Raw genomic sequence first — 17339 nt, forward strand, 5'->3', positions numbered from 1 at the left:
TTGTCACCAGACATGTGGAAATATTATTAAGATATGACGTTGACTTTTAAATGACCTTGACTGTCAAATGATTAAATTTTGATTATATTTTCTTAACTTTGTCATTTAGTTATGGAAACGATTCATACTTGGAACAAAACAAGATGTGTGACTATACAGACCTATTAAATTATGAAAGGAAAAACTTATTTATTTTCATTAATTTTCTTTTTAAGATGTGTTTATTAGTAAACCGTTTGATTTATTTAAGGAAAAGTAAAAAGGTAGCGCGTTGAAGTGGCTCTTGTTGGTTAAGTTTTCATTTATGGTCACTTCCGCTGATACCCATTTTCAAGTCGAAAGGTCAAGGTCACTAGGACCTGATATAACAAAAATACAACTGGCCATAAATTGGAAGTGTTTATACATAGGGTCTTCAAACTTTATATGTGGATGCAATTTGATGATTTCTACCTTTCACATCCATATTCAGAACAATGGTCAATGGGACTTGGTATATCATAAATGCAAATGACCATGAAAGAATGGAAAGGGGTAAAGGTTTTGCTCGGTTTATTCATTGCATTTGTAGTTCAATTTTTTTGATAAATCCATGGTATCTTACCAAGTATTAGTCCATTAGAACCACACAATTTAAAAGAAGGAATAACGTACGTTTACATTTTTTAATATCGAACTTTGTTAATTAGCCTATTAAAACTGACAGCGAATTACTTAACTTAAAAAGCTAGCAGAGCTTAAGCCCGATCCAGCAAAATAAGGAAGTAGAAACAAACTAAATGCTTTACATATATAAATTAAATGTCTTTTGCTGTTTTAGAAAAGCTGTTTAAGTGTTAGTTTATTAGGCACTGAAATGCACTGCTTGTTTACTCATATTATAAATAGCATAGTACCCGGTTTGAGATAAAACGAATAAAACAATCCATTGTTCCTGATTTACTAGTGTTTGCGTCCGCCGTCTGTGAAAACAACTAAAATACGAAGGCAACGAAATGAAATAACAAGATAGTTCAATGCAAAACTTAGTCAAACTTAAATGATTTCGGTCAAACAATCAAAAAGTGAATAGCTTAACAAATAACTATGCTTGTTTTAAACTACAAATGTACCGGTATTTGCTTTTCGATTTCCCTATTATTATATATACCACCCTAAAATCTATCTATGATTTGTTTTGCTTTTACAAATACATCAATGCCGTTGTTGTCTGAGACCCAGTTCTGCGGACATTCGTTTTCAAGCAACTCCAAACATTCTCTGTTTAAGCGTAGGTTTCTGAACTCAAAAATAGGTCTTTGCCCCAAACCATCGTCGGTGTCATTATATTCGGTTGTAATAGTTAGATGTTGGTCATAATTTAGATGATAGCCTGGCTCTTCAGGGGCATTGTTCAACATTCCAGCCGTAAACAGCCGTAGTGGCGTCGATTTCACTGTTCGAATTCTGTGGTTATTCCAAGCGTTCCTCCAGACATTTAAGCGTTCATTGATCTTGCCTATGTAGACATGATGGAGTGCATACAGATGCTTCTCAATAAGAACATCAAGCAATGCTTCATCTTCGAGAAAATAGAAAAGGTCATAAAAGTAAGTTAAGACACCTTCAAAAACGTCGCGCCACAATCTTTCTATTCTTTGATTATGCGTGCTTTTCCCGACGAGCATAGAATGTGGTCCTCGAACACTACCCATGTATTCGGCCACCTTGATATTTTCCATGCCCATGTCAGATCGCACTCGAACCGGGATACCGTATCTCTGTGTGCCTTGCATGAAACAGCCATGTACCGTCGATGCTTTGTTGTTATCAGCACAAGACAAAAATGTTATTAGACGACTGAACCCATCTATTCCACCGCATATTACGAAATGCCATCGAATAAGTTTGTGTTGTTAGTATCGATGTGCCATAAATGATTAGGTCCGATTACACTGTACACCCGTCTTTTCAGTCTCCTTCTCTTCCTTTCGGAAATGCCATGACTATCTCGTCGTTTAAGAGAGTCCCGAAGTCTAAACCTCTGTATCTAAAAGGAAAACACTCTAAGATGAAAAAATAATAACTGTGTCGACATTATTTTTGTTTTCAAAAGGAAAATTTGTAATCAATTTTTTTTTACAAGTGAAGGAAATTCACGAACTTTAAACCCTAGAAATGAAGCAGGAATAAATTACTAATTTTCTCACAAATTATAGAATTATATTGAGTTAAGAAATGCAGAATTTAAAGCCTATTTCTAACAATATAAACTAACCAAATCAAGAAATTTGTACATTGCTCTTCTTTATCTTGCTTTTTTTCTCAGGTCATAGCACAAAGTATCTTTTTAATCTTCTTTTTGACACGTTAAGTAAATAGATTGTTCAATGTTTCATACCAAAACAAACTCTTTTATTACCTTTATTCCTTTTTCATATAGCAATTTCCACAACATGGCTTCCCCGCTATGAGGAAACTCTTCCAGCATTTCTGTAACAATGCCATCAAGCTGCGTATCAGATATTTCTGTAAAGTTTCGTTTTGAAATGCTATAATGCCGCATTTTTCGGTAAAGGGTGCTTTCGGAAACAGACAACATCTTACTTGCATCAGTGATGGAAAATCCGGATTCCAGAAGACCACTGATCATTTGTTTTGGAATATCAAATCTGCTCTGGCGTTCCTCGAAATTAGTTCTCCTGTAGATTACACATTCCATTCGAAGTTTCATTATTTCACTTCTATCACGTACACCTAAGCATTGAAATTCGTACAAGGATAAACAAGGCACTATATCTGGCGATATTTTTTGTTCAATAAAAAGATTTATTTGCCCGAGAGTAAGTCCAACTTTCTCCAAAATCTTAATCATCTGATTGTTAGGTTCCATTTTGTGAATAACAAATGGACATGCCTTAAGTTTCATTACTTGAAAGTGACTGTTAAACAATTTACAGACTTCGTTTTAAATTTTGTTAAAGTAGTCATATATAAAGTTATTTTGGTAGTATATACTGAAGAACTGGAATCATATAATGCGAAAATCAAATAATATACTGCTACTTCGGATCCATACATCGATAAAATGGAATCATATAATGTAAAAATGAATTAATATATTGATAATTCGGTTTCATATAAGGACACCTGGTTCCATACATGACTTACTTGGTTCCATATATTGAAGAATTGGTATCATATAATGTGATAATCAACTTATATATTGATACTTTGGCTCCATACATTGATAAAATGATTTCATATATTGTAAAAATGAATTAATATATTGATAATTTGGTTTCATATAAGGACATCTGGTTCCATACATTGCTACTTTGGTACCATATATTGAAGAATTGGAATCATATATTGTAATAACCAACTCATATATTGCTACTTTGGTTCCATACATTGATAAAATGGTTTCATATATTGTAAAAATGAATTAATATATTGACAATTTGGTTTCATATAAGGACATCTGGTTCCATATATTGCTACTTTGGTACCATATATTGAAGAATTGGAATCATATATTGTAATAACCAACTCATATATTGCTACTTTGGTTCCATACATTGATAAAATGGTTTCATATATTGTAAAAATGAATTAATATATTGACAATTTGGTTTCATATAAGGACATCTGGTTCCATACATTGCTACTTTGGTACCATATATTGAAGAATTGGAATCATATATTGTAATAACCAACTCATATATTGCTACTTTGGTTCCATACATTGATAAAATGGTTTCATATATTGTAAAAATGAATTAATATATTGACAATTTGGTTTCATATAAGGACATCTGGTTCCATACATTGCTACTTTGGTACCATATATTGAAGAATTGGAATCATATATTGTAATAACCAACTCATATATTGCTACTTTGGTTCCATACATTGATAAAATGGTTTCATATATTGTAAAAATGAATTAATATATTGACAATTTGGTTTCATATAAGGACATCTGGTTCCATACATTGCTACTTTGGTACCATATATTGAAGAATTGGAATCATATATTGTCGAAGTGAACTCATATATTATCCAAATGGTTACATAAATTGAAAAAGAACAATATCAGACAGCCATGGCTTTCCATAGCGATGAATGTTACAATATTTTGTCCCCTTCGATTGATTCCTCATTGTCCCTAAAATTTTTTAGGGATTTTAGTCGCTACACAAATAGAAAGACATATTTAATGTAGTATTAATACATTTGCACATGTTTCTCACATATCATTATTACATAATTTGTCGAATGCATGTGTTATTGAAATTTATATAAGTTTTTTTTTATTTTATTTAAACTGTGAATAAGACAGATAACTACATAAACTTAATTGGAACACCTGGTGCTTATGAGTGGGTTCTTCAGTAAATTTATTGTCACAAACGCTGGATTATAATAAAGCCATTTTGTAAACGTTGAAAATCACGAATTTTACACAATGAGAATCATTTAATATAATGTGAGTCTTCTCAAATGCGAAATTTTAACAAGATATACATCAGCCATAGAAGGCGGCGAATACTTTAAGAATGTAGAACAAGTTTAGTTTTATTTTCACACATAAAACGAATGTTTTGTGCATTGTAGCATTCCCGATGTATTAAAGTCGGATAGATTTTGATATTTAATTGACATTTGAAGAAATTGTCCATTCATTGAAAGGTACATTTAAAGCAACCACGCGAAAAAAGATAGCACATGCTTTAGTACACATATGGTTGGTTCAGATCTGTCTATAAAAATGATTTAGTTCGTTTGTGTTTAAAGCTATCAGATTACTGAAACACTCTCTAATCCTTTCCTGGAACTACAAAGTACTCAGCAATGAAAGTAAAGTTTCATGCTTACGGCAACATCACGAGACACAACTCTCAGCGCTGGCAAGCTTAGAATTTGGTAAATTAAGTATCAGAAGTATCATAAGCATCGCAAACAACCCACCTCACACACCCACACACAAATAGATAAAACATTATTTTTATGCAATAGAAAGTAACAATAAAACAAATAATTGGATTAACTTAATGTGCCGAAATATTCATTAGCTGTGTGGTGACCATTTTTAAAACTTTGAGATTCGAACAGTTTTTTGCTACAATAAAGTTGGACTACATGTAAAACCTGTTCAATTTATCTTTACATTTTACGAGATTAGCAATTTATGTATATTATCTCATAAAATATACTTTGTGATCATGCAAATATACATGTATTGTCAGTTCATCATTATGACTATTGTAAATTCATATAATACAATACGTATTATGTTAGTACAAAACAATTTAAGCAATCAATGTAATAAGAAAACAAACAATCTGGTAAATTTTATATGCCAAAATGTTTATTCCTATATCAAGCTGGGTGGGCGACCATTTTTAAAGCGTTTGCTCACGAACGCTTGGACTACAATGCTTCAATTCCTATCTTTAAAAGATAAGCAATTTAAAGTGACATTATGCTTACATTTTCATAGTCAAATTGAGCTGAATTGACTTTATATTTTAAAAGAAAATGGTGTTTGAGCAACAGTTGATATTGGATTATGTTAAGGATAAAATTATAAATCTGCCTAAAATATAAAAAGACTGCCCCATATTTTCATACAGTAAGCGTTGTAGGTAAATTCTAATGGATATTTACAGAAATTACTGTTGGATCTGCACGTTAGTTATTGTTTATTTGAACTAAATTATCAAAGTAAAAGGAAGCATAGCAAAATGAAAACTCTTCACCTGTTCACTGACTATATACCCTTTGATGGGCAAAATGTCACTTTAAGTCTTTGCTTTGTTGATGATTTATTCATAGCTATAATAAAATTTCCGTTGTACTTTTCTCTTCGAAGCTAAATTTATATCACTTTGATTTACACTCAAAATGTAAGTATTGTCTTAAATCGGAGCTATAATAAGCTTAATGAAAATTTAAAATGTTTGCAATCTGTACGTATAATTGATAATTGGAATAAATTGAATTTTATTGCAACATTTGTACTTTACTGACTATACTGTCTGATGAACACTTGTAATTTACTACTCCATATGCCCATTCTTCTTGGTGTCTTAACTTCATATTTCACGTATTTTATAGAATATGTTGTCATGCTTAAATAATCGATTTCAATGTTTATTACATGGAATGATCATTTCGATATGCACCACAATGTGCAACTTTAATTACAGAAATTGTGTATAGAGAATGATATTAAACGATACTTGTTATCTAACATATGGGAGAAGGAGAAGGCCTTTATAAGCTCAGCTTTTGGACCCAATCCTTTTTCAACATATCATGTTTGTATTGTGTACATTATTGTCTGTATATATATTATGAATTTGTTCGAAATAAACTATGTTTAAACTAACATATGGGACTGTCAATCATCACAGCTATAGTTATGTTTGTACAAGTACACAACAGCAAAAACAAACAAACGAAAACATTTAACAAAGTATAATAATAACAGAAATATCAGCCTTTTCTCAATTTGATACTTCATTTTTAAGAATTTAAGCTAATTTTCAATTAAAATGTGAATTGCTTCCTTGTTTAATATTTTGTATCGTTCCATTTAATAATTCACGAATAAGACTGTTTACAAATCTTAAAGGAATTGTGTAAAATACATATCTGTTAAATGAACCCCAGTGTGCTCGTTAATTTGATAAATGTGATTGAAAGAGCATAAAACTGACAGTTTAATTAATCCTGTTTCGGGAGACCGTTTTGCGTTTGTTAACACCTTAAAACTGCTTTACATTCTCGTCTTTTGTCATCACGTTATAATTTGCTACTAAGGTACATTGACAGTATTCAAAAGTATGTGTGCATAACAATGAAAATTAAACATATAGTATTTTTCAAGAAAGCAGAGTCATTATTTCCAAAGCTTTTTCTTTCATGTTTGAGGTAATAAATTTAACATTATGAAATACTTAAATTAGATATTTTCAGATCAATATAACTGCAATCGTTATACATTTCAGATGCAATCTTTTTACCTTAGAATCAATTAGCATCAAACAACGTGTTTTTTTTATAAATTAAGGAAACTACAATGTTTGCTATTTGAAATAAGAGTTTTCTCAGTTTATAATTAAGAAATAATAATAACAAGAAATGTATTTTAAAAAAATATTCAAACAAACTAATACTAAGTTCACTTGCATATGTCATTTCGTAGTTTTAGCAAAGCATTTGATTTTTAGATCTATGAAACTCTGCAAGATGTGATCTTTGACAAGTGCAGTTTTCGCGTACGTACACATTTATATACGCTTTATAAATATGCAAAAATATATGTAAATTTTGAAATTAATATCAATTGAACACGTTACTATTCGTCGACACTGGACTTAATCTGAGAACCAACATATTTCGGATAATATATATTTGGTGTTGTGTGGTATGTCCATTAGTTTCCGGGAGCATTAGCGTTTTTTTTTTGAAGCCTCGTCTTTTTTTCAGTTAAAATATTTTTTTTTTCAGTTAAAAGTCATTTCCAACTCATTTATCCTTTTGTTCAGTACATGTAACCTATTCTCTACCAACTTAATAGAATTTCGAAAGCAGTTAAAGAGTTTATTTGGAGGAAGCACGTTTTAAAGATTACAAAATTCCGGGAAATTTTGACGTAAAATGTAGAGTTCTTATACGATCGACCTGTTGTGATATTCAAATTTCATAAATTCACGATTTCTACTTCACACATTTATGAAATCAGCTGCTTAAGTTCGCGATTTCAACTTCAAGAATTACAGTTTTTTTTTACTCTACATGTACAGTTAAATATAATTTCCATATTTTCACTTGTATTCTCCTGTTCTTTCCTTTAAATTCAGATGATTTAAAAGAAAATAAAAATCTCACAATTGAAGGGGAAATATATCGAGAAAAAGAGGCAATAATAATAAAAAAATCAATTGTTGCTATAAATGTGGGATTTATTATCATCAAGTGGCATGAAAAAAAAAAATTCTTCATATCAATAAAAGAAATAAGATAAATCCTATACTTTTTTACTTTGTGTTATTAAAATGTAAAAATCGTATTTGCTTAGCATTACCTTGTATTATTAAATTGTTTTTATCCAGACAGTTTTGATGACAATATATTAAAGTATATAATTTATTATTGGTAGAATTTCATTCAAAATATGTCAAATTATTCAAAACGCTATTCCTCATAAAAGATTTAGGAAGTTTTTCCTATTTTATGCAAAAATATTTAAGTTTGACTGTGAAACACTGTGACAGCTAAAGACACACTTTTGAGTCCGTATCTGGCAACAAACCAATGATTTTAAGTTTTCTGCTCGAGGTAACAGCCGCTGTTAAGGTTGGGGTTTGAACCCGCGCTAAAATAAAGTATTTCAGTTACTATTAATTTTTTTTTCGAAAGCTAATCTTTGGTAATTCTACCGGCCGGTTAGGAATCCAGCTTGAAGTTCTTTAAATGTATTTTGATGAAGGTATTGCACCTTTTCCAAATACATGTATAATTAAGCAACTTTCAATGGTAAGACATTTTGTTGTTTCTAAATACTTTAAGTAAAAAAAAACAGTGCTTATTATTCCATTAGAATGATATAAAATTCAAATAAAAAAATGGAAAATTGATAAGAATAGTATTTCAAGATCCTAAAGAAATCAAAATGTAAATTAATAAAATGTAATTAAAATATAATTGATCAGTTTGAAATAAAATGTCGCAAGGAATTAATATTGCCTTATATTCAAATTATTAAATGATGAATTAAAAGCAAAAATATTTATTGAGTCTAGATATATCAAACATGAACTGGAAAGTTAAACCGATGATGTAGTGAGTCATTTATTTAATGTTTTAAGAAACTATAACGTGACAAACAAACAAACATTCGCTAGGTTAAGCATTGTCGGCGGTTATATTTGGGTGCAAGGTTATACCAGAAAAATTAACAGAGGAGAGGCGCCTGAGGTCATCCTTCACGAGTAGTGCACAAAGGTCGCAATTTTACCTTACCATGGTCGGTGTGACTTGGAACCAAACAAACAAAAACATCATATTACTACTACGTATGCACGTATTTACATTCCCCTATTATATTTGTTACAATTTTATAACGTAATGATAACATTTATGTTCTATTATCAAAATAACAAAATTATCAATTTCCCTAAGAAATTACATTTTATATTTGTATTGGTATTGCATTTAAACATCATTTTAAATAAAAGGTCATAATTATTAAGTATCAAATTCTCGTAAGTCAGGACTGTGTAGATTATATTGATACTAGAATAGACGGATTCTTTCATAAGGTGAACTACCTACGCTCGCTCCGTTTTCAAAGAAAACAAAATGTTAACTGAGTCAAATGTCACATTCATTGAAAAGCATTAAAACATTGAGTTTTAAAAATTCGGTCATGCATTGGCAACCGGTTCACCTTTTCAGCTTCAGTGGATAACTAGCAAGTTTCCCAGAAAGTGCCCAACAACTAATCCCACATCATTTTAAATCAGTGGCAATGAGTCTACTATCTTCGCAAAAATATCGTCTCACCATCGAGCCAGTATTCACTAAATTTAAGATCATTTGCTATTAATTTTGAACTAAGTTAATGCATATCTTTATATAAAAAACACTTTGGAAATTATTGACAGAAAAACCTACTTAAACTACTAATTGAAAGTAAAATGTCACAACGTATTGTAAAAAGGTTATTGTATAATGTAAACATATTGTTATTTTTGGAACAATATTATTTTGATTAGTATAATATATGAAGCAAACAATCTGTTTGCATACAACATTTTGGTTTCAATTGCTTATGATGTCGAGTGCCTTAATAAATTATGTATGTTCTTAGCCGTGAACAATTTTGTTTTATTTGTCTTACGCTTCACATCACAAATGTGATTATATTGATTTTTTCCACGACCAATATCATTATTTTCAAGCACCAGTTACTATAATAATGATGTTTAATTATTGAACTTACATGATTTTCATGAAATATAAATGTATCAAAATGTATTGACGTTCAACATTTTTTCGAAATTTTTGTTTTGTAGGATTTTGATAAAAAAGTAATGGCATCTTTGTGGATAAAAACATAAGTTTATCTTATAAGGGATCTTGTGTGTACGTTTTGTCGTTAAAATGGAAACATAAACTAGTATTTTTGTTTTGTCTTAACATTTAAAAATAATAAGTTGGTATTTATGTCCATAACATTGAAATGATGATATTTTTTTAAAAAATGAAAATGGATATCTAGTATATACACAATTATATTGATCAATATTGTTACTGCTATAATAAAATTGAAGGGCAAGTTTTACCATAACGTCTTTTGTCCTGATTTGGTACACTGTCTATATTTATGGTAAATGATCTTTTATGCTTTAGACACTACTTTCTTACAAAACATCCATTAGTCATTCATTAATTGATTTAGATGTCTAATGTATATTTTGTGTAATATATTGATATATTTGCATGATACTATTGTAATCATAAAATGATAATGCCCATAACACACAGGACACATTAGTGAATAACTATTACATTAGATGGATAGCTATTCGTCTTATTTATTTATGATATTAATACTTTTATTAACTTTGTAAAGAATAACGAATTTAAAATGAAACTCTGCAATTGGACATTCCTTTAGGTACTGAATTCATTATATTTCAATGCTCGAAGATTTGTAATATATTTTTTTGAAACAGATTGAGACTGTATTTTGCTTAAATTAAAAGCAAAGAATGCTGTGAGATAAAAAATAGATACATGTTTGGATCATTTCAACCTTATTATGTGCTTTTTATTTCAAAACTTTTTACATTTATCATGTTTACCTTAAACTATAACGTTAACCCTTTCTTAAGTATAAATGACAATTCAGTTTTTAATATAGTTCTGAAATTGTGTGTTTGAGAAAAATGTTCTAAACTGAGCCATATTACTTCAAAACAAATGAAATCATAACATCTAAATAGGATTTCAATGTTGATAATTGGAACCTTATTTCAAATAGATTAGTGACCAAAAGCATTGCATGTAATTATAATAAGATGTAATATTCACTAAAGGTACAGTGTAATTTTGTCCCTTGGATTCCTTTGCTTTGTTCTCCTATACGAAACATGTCGATTACCCGTTTATAAAAATGGATCTAACTAAAACTAAAGTATAAAAGCTATTGTATGATAGTTTGAAATTGCCAGTAAAGAACATGACTAAATTTTTGTCCTTTATTACATAAAAGCCACAGTATGGTATTTCGTTCATTCAGAATGTGTGAATGATATAGGTTTCATAAGATTATTTACGTAACAGATAATAGTAACACATTTTTCATGTAAAATGTTAATATCTGAAAAAATCGTGATATACCACACAGAAAACTCACACGTTCTCAGTGTATTTATATAACCGAATTTGTTTTCAAATTTCAAGTATTTCATATACTGTAAGATGCATTATTATATTTATTCGATACCACGAGACCCAGCATTTGTCGTCCTGTCTATTCAGTAAGTTTTATCATTTAATATATATACTATAAATGGTCATCAGTTAAGATTTCCTCGTAAAATGAAAAGATGACTAAACAGTACCTCAAAAATCTACGAAAGACCAGTGCGGTCATTTCAACTTCAAAATTTTCGAATTTCATCTTTGTGAATTCACAATTTTAACGTCATAAAATCCACGATTTAAACTTTATGAATTCACAATTTCAACTTCATATCATCACGATTTTTTCTTTACAAATTTAACTTCGCAAATCCACGTTTTGAACTTAACGAGTTTAATTTCACGAATTCAATATATTATATAAACGGAATTCAAAACGTAAATTCATGAAGATGACTTTGTGAAGTTGAAATCGTGAAAATGAGTCTCAATCTATTTTTAGAAATTCAATTCCAATTGAACCAGTGAATATGAGATAACGCTGATTGTATGATCTATTATGTTGATTCTTTTTGGACCATTGATATTGCAGCTTTTTAAAGATAATATTATAATAATGTTAGTATATGGACTTAGTACGTGTACTAAATCTGTATTTCAGTTATTATTGTTATGTCAAGATACATTCACTGTATATGTCTGTTTGTACATTTCACTTTTCACTATTTCAAATTAATCCGATATTTCAACATCATGAATTCATGATTTCAATTTCACAAATTCCCAATTTCAACATCACGAATTCAACTTAAACATTGTAATCAGTGATTGTTTCTTATAAGACCATGCAACAGTTCCCAAAAGAGGTTCAACAGTTTTCAAGGGTTGAATACATCAACCACCCAACACTGAACCAAGAAGTATCTTTAAAAAGATACTTGGCGAAAGTCAAACTTGTTAACTTAAAAAGGATAGGCTACAGTAACTACAAACCATGTTTACCGCAAACAATACATTTTATTTGTCCTTTAAAATTTTTATCAGTTCATTTTTACCGGCAATGTTTTTCCCAATAGAATTTGATTTGAATAGAAATAGGAATTTATTTTAAAACAAAGATTTAGTGTATGCTGTGCACTTATTCCACGGAGAATTTTGCAACTGTAAATAAGTCGAAAGTTCGTTTCAATCGTCTTATGCCCGGTTCGAGAAGAGAATATAATGACTTGAACAGCTTAGAAAAGAAACCCAATCGAACGCAAAAGTATCAAAAAAGCGATCTGTCATATTTAATTTCATTTATTTATTGAAAAGCTGTTGAAAACATCTAGAAAACATCATTATTTTGTTTTTATATTTTTTCTGACTTATATCTTTTTCCAACTCTTCTTGCCATCGCGCAATCGAACAACCTCTACCCATAATGGCAGCTCTTCGAACAGGCTATTAGTCTTAAAATGACCAATGACAATTCTGCCTATAGTAAATTTTTTACTGTTGATTATAGCGGAAGTCAATGTGAAATCAGACGGCCTTCGGTCTTAAAAAACTAAAGGAACCTCAAACACAACAATAATGTCGAAATGAACGATCTTTAGGTATATGTAATATAACATTTTTGACGGATTGTACTGGACACTATTTTGCGGCCTCCACACGGCACAAACAACGGTAATGTTTCTATAAAAATAGAGTGAAAAAGACATCTTCCTAATATGTCAACTTTGAATATGTCGAAGGCTCGGTTTGCCTGAACGTGTTCATTAAAAACAGCAAGATTGCATGAAAATTGCAGACTCGGTTTGATTGAGTCACTTGTTTTGTTGAACTTATTAGTACATATTTTACAATATTTTGGCTTCGATGCATAGCAATATGTTAAAAACCTTCATCATTTATATCACCAATGCCATTCCTTTAAAGTGTCTACTTATACTTCATAATACTAGAATATTGTCATACACATTTTCTTCGTTTCGAACAGCTTAATGATACGATATTGTAAAATATAATTTTATCGAAGTATAACTGAATTATTCCAACAAAGATAAACCACAAATTAAAAAAGAAACATATTTATTACAGCTACAACAGTTGTACAAATGAATTATCAGAGAAAACTATCCTTTCTAACAAATATAAAATATATGTTTTATTTGATAACGTAGCGGATGCTCTCTTCATGATTATTTTAATTCACAGGATTTTGCATTAAGTATCCTTTTTAGTGTTTGTGACATGGGATATTTCTGTCAATCTGTCTTGATGCACAGAAATGTGCAACTTTTATTTCAAATATCATGTCTGGAAAAGGGCATGAAACGATACTCGATATCAAAAAAGTATGTTTATTGTATGAATTAATTCAATTGTATGTATAAATCATATATACAGGTCGCTGTCTTTGCTATAGATTATTTTCATTTTTTAAAAATGATATTTACAGGGAGTGTTTTGCAGACATAATGAGTGAAAGGGCCCCAATTGCAATTGAAAATAATTAGGTTATGTTACTCGAACTTCATATTTGTTTAAACGTTTCAAAAGTGAGGACAGATAAGACAGGTACTGTGATTATTATACTTTCTCATTGTGATACCTTTCGATGAAAACAGTTCAGGTTATCGATTCTTAATGTATTTTACAAGGATTCTTTCAATTGCGTATCGTATCCCAGACGGCTCATTAGTGTGATGAAACGTTAAACGAATAAAACACTAAATTGAAACTCATGTTTAAAGGGACGGTTTTGCGATTTATTTTCAAATTTATTATACTTTCATCTTTGCCTTTTTATCACCAACCGATAATTGGGCGACTTATGTATATAAACATATATTTGAGTTATTCATTATTCGTGACGGATAAAATTATTTGCATTTGTACTTATCACACAAATTGCGGTTAACTTGTTAAACAGCATGCAACATGTCGATCATACCATTTATAATTATCGGTCTATTTTGTGTACAGTTTGTCGTTTGAATAGAAATAAACTCAATGTATTTTTTTCCTGACATTTAAAATATTTAGTTCAAATTTATGTCCAAAACATTAAAATGATTATTTATTCTAATTATAAAAGAAAATAGATATTCAGTATATTTATTGATCAGTCTATATACGGCTCAGATATGATTGAAAGGAAAGTTTTATCATTATGTATTTTGTCCTGACTTGATACATTGTCTATATCTATGGTAATTGAATCATTATGCTGCAGACAATACTTTCTTACAAAACAACCATTAGTCATTCACAAATTAATTAAGATGTCTAATGTATCTTTTATAAAATATATCAATATCCTTGCATGATACCTTTGTAATCATAAAATCATAATGCCAATACCGTAAAGCAACATTAGTGTTAGATGATTACATTAGCTAGATAGCTATTCGCTATCTATAATATTACTACTGGTATATTTTTTTGTAAAATACATCGGAAAAAAAACTGCGATAGACATTGTACCAAAATATCGAACCATTTCATAGCACGCATATTCGTAAATTTTTCTTCTATTCAACAGTTTGAGTCTGTATTTTACGTTAAGTAGGAAGCGACGAATGTTGCTTGAATAACAGAAGACTAAAATACCTAGTTTCACCTAATTATGTACTTTTATTTTTACTTTAAAACTTTCGTATATACATCATAATTTACCACCAAAACATTTTCCCAAGTAAAAATGACACTTCAATTTTGAATATTTATTTTATATATTATTATATTTTTATATTTATATGTTTTTATATTTTTCTTTGCAGATTCAAACTATGTCCAAGCAACTGATTAATTGAAATAAACATACAAGCAAGTTATATGGCTACTATCAGACCCATGACTATTTTGAATTCATTCACACTGCTTGATTAAGAAAAGTCCCGACCCTGAACCCTATTATTTAAAAAACAATTAAATGATATTTTTTCAAAAAAGCCTATCATTGTTGCATTCTTTATTTCTTGCATCCTCGTGCAAATATTTAAGGTATTACGACCCTAATGGGCACTATAAGGAACTAAAAATTTGACATCAAAGGTCAGATATATACCTTTAAGTACACCTATATGCACAATTTAAACAAAGTTTACCGTACGGAAATCAAGTTATGGCCACTTTTCTAACTTAAGCTGGGATGTTATGAGGGCCCTTTTTTTAGAAATGAGGAACCTTTAAATAATCTGCAATAACATTCTAATGAAAATGTTTTCCCATTAATTTTTGGTAAGAAACAAATAGTACCATTCAGCTAACAATCCACATAAGCAAAATTATGGTTTCTACTTAAATTTATGAAATCTGTATAAAAATGCTACCCTACCCCACCCTTTTTTACTACATGTCTGACCATTTTCCTACTAAGGCAGCCTAATCTAAAAAAAAACTTAAAATTTACCCAAATGAGTGCCAGTTTTCAAAGTTTCCCTAAATTTTTTAAGATGTATATTGGTTGATCTTGTGAAATATAAAACACTTTTACCGTCTAGTTTTTATCTTATTTCACTTTGAAAATATCAGGTACCATATTTATTACTAGATTTAGCATAATTTAGCCAATAAATACCTATATAAATTAAAAAAATCAAAAGTAAACAATTTTTTCTTTTCAAATGGGACATGAAAGATACATAATAATGATAAAAGAAAAAAAGAAAGAAAACAAAAGTTGACCCTTCTTGGGATTGAACCAACGACCCTCATTTTTAATGTAGTTAACAGTAGTTCTAGCCTATTTGAATACTGTTCAAAGTGGAGATAATGCATTAGGATGGTAATACCTTAAGTAAGGAAAAAATGAATGGAATCCCGATTATAATCAGATGAATTATTAACTAAAGGTTAAATGTTGTATCATTTGGATTCTTTTCCTGCGTTCTCATATAACGAAACAAGTCGATTGCTCTTTATTATTAATTGACCCTACTAAAACCAAAGTAAAAATGAATTACACAATAGTTTGAAATTGCCTTAAAGTACATGAATACATGAAGTGTATGCCTATTATTACAATTAGATCACAGTTTTGTATTTCGTTCATTCAAAGTGTGTGAATGATATGGGTTTCATAAGATGATTTACATAACAGATAATGATAACACATTTGTCGCTTAACATGTTAATATATGAAAGAATCGTGAAATGCCACACAAAAAAAACACACACGTTCATAGTGTCTTTATATAACCTGTTTTGCTTTCCATGTTTCAAATACAAATCTTACATAAAGATGCATTCATTTTATTAGATACCGCCCAGTTTTTGATAGCTCTTAGAGGGATTCGTCCTGGACATTTAAATAAATATACAATATACAATCATTTACTGTTTCTTCGTAAATATAAGGAGGACTTTATGGTACCTCACAAATTTTCATAAATTTCCAATCGAATCTTCGTGTATTCACAATTCTAATGACATAAATCACGATTTTAATTTTATGAATTCACGATTTCAATTTCATATCGTCGCGAATCAAACTCAACGAGTTCAACTTCGCGAACTTCTTGTATTCAACACATTTATCAATTACATGTATATTGCAATACTCGTACTTACATCTATTTTTTAAAGAAAATTTAACCTAAATTCTAGTATACTGTGTAAGTTTTGATTTTGCCTAGTTGTTTCCAAAGTCAAAAGTCAAAATATCTTTATTTTTCATCAGTTCACAAAATGTGACAACATGATACATTCCAAAAATTATGAAACAATTAAATTCGGGTAAAAAATAGGACAAAATAGGCTAGCAAAGATCGCATTTTAGAAAAGTGAGGATCCTTTCACAAAGAAAAGGAAAAGTTGATTTAAAGTTTCTTCTTTTGTATATAGCTTCAGGCTACGAGAAAGTGTGAAAAAATTATTATATTCAAATATGACAAAAATGATAAAATAAAAAAAAACCTATAGGC

General features: G+C 29.7%; 1 pseudogene; it reads right to left on the reverse strand.

Annotated features, from left to right (window-relative positions):
* Window positions 1-515: 515 nt before the first annotated feature.
* Window positions 516-3242, reverse strand: LOC132742668 (uncharacterized; annotated as a pseudogene).
* Between the last annotated feature and the right edge of the window lie 14097 nt (window positions 3243-17339).

Source organism: Ruditapes philippinarum, unplaced genomic scaffold (assembly GCF_026571515.1).
Source record: "Ruditapes philippinarum isolate M1 unplaced genomic scaffold, ASM2657151v2 ctg866_1_1_1_1, whole genome shotgun sequence".
NCBI classification, from domain to species: domain Eukaryota; kingdom Metazoa; phylum Mollusca; class Bivalvia; order Venerida; family Veneridae; genus Ruditapes; species Ruditapes philippinarum.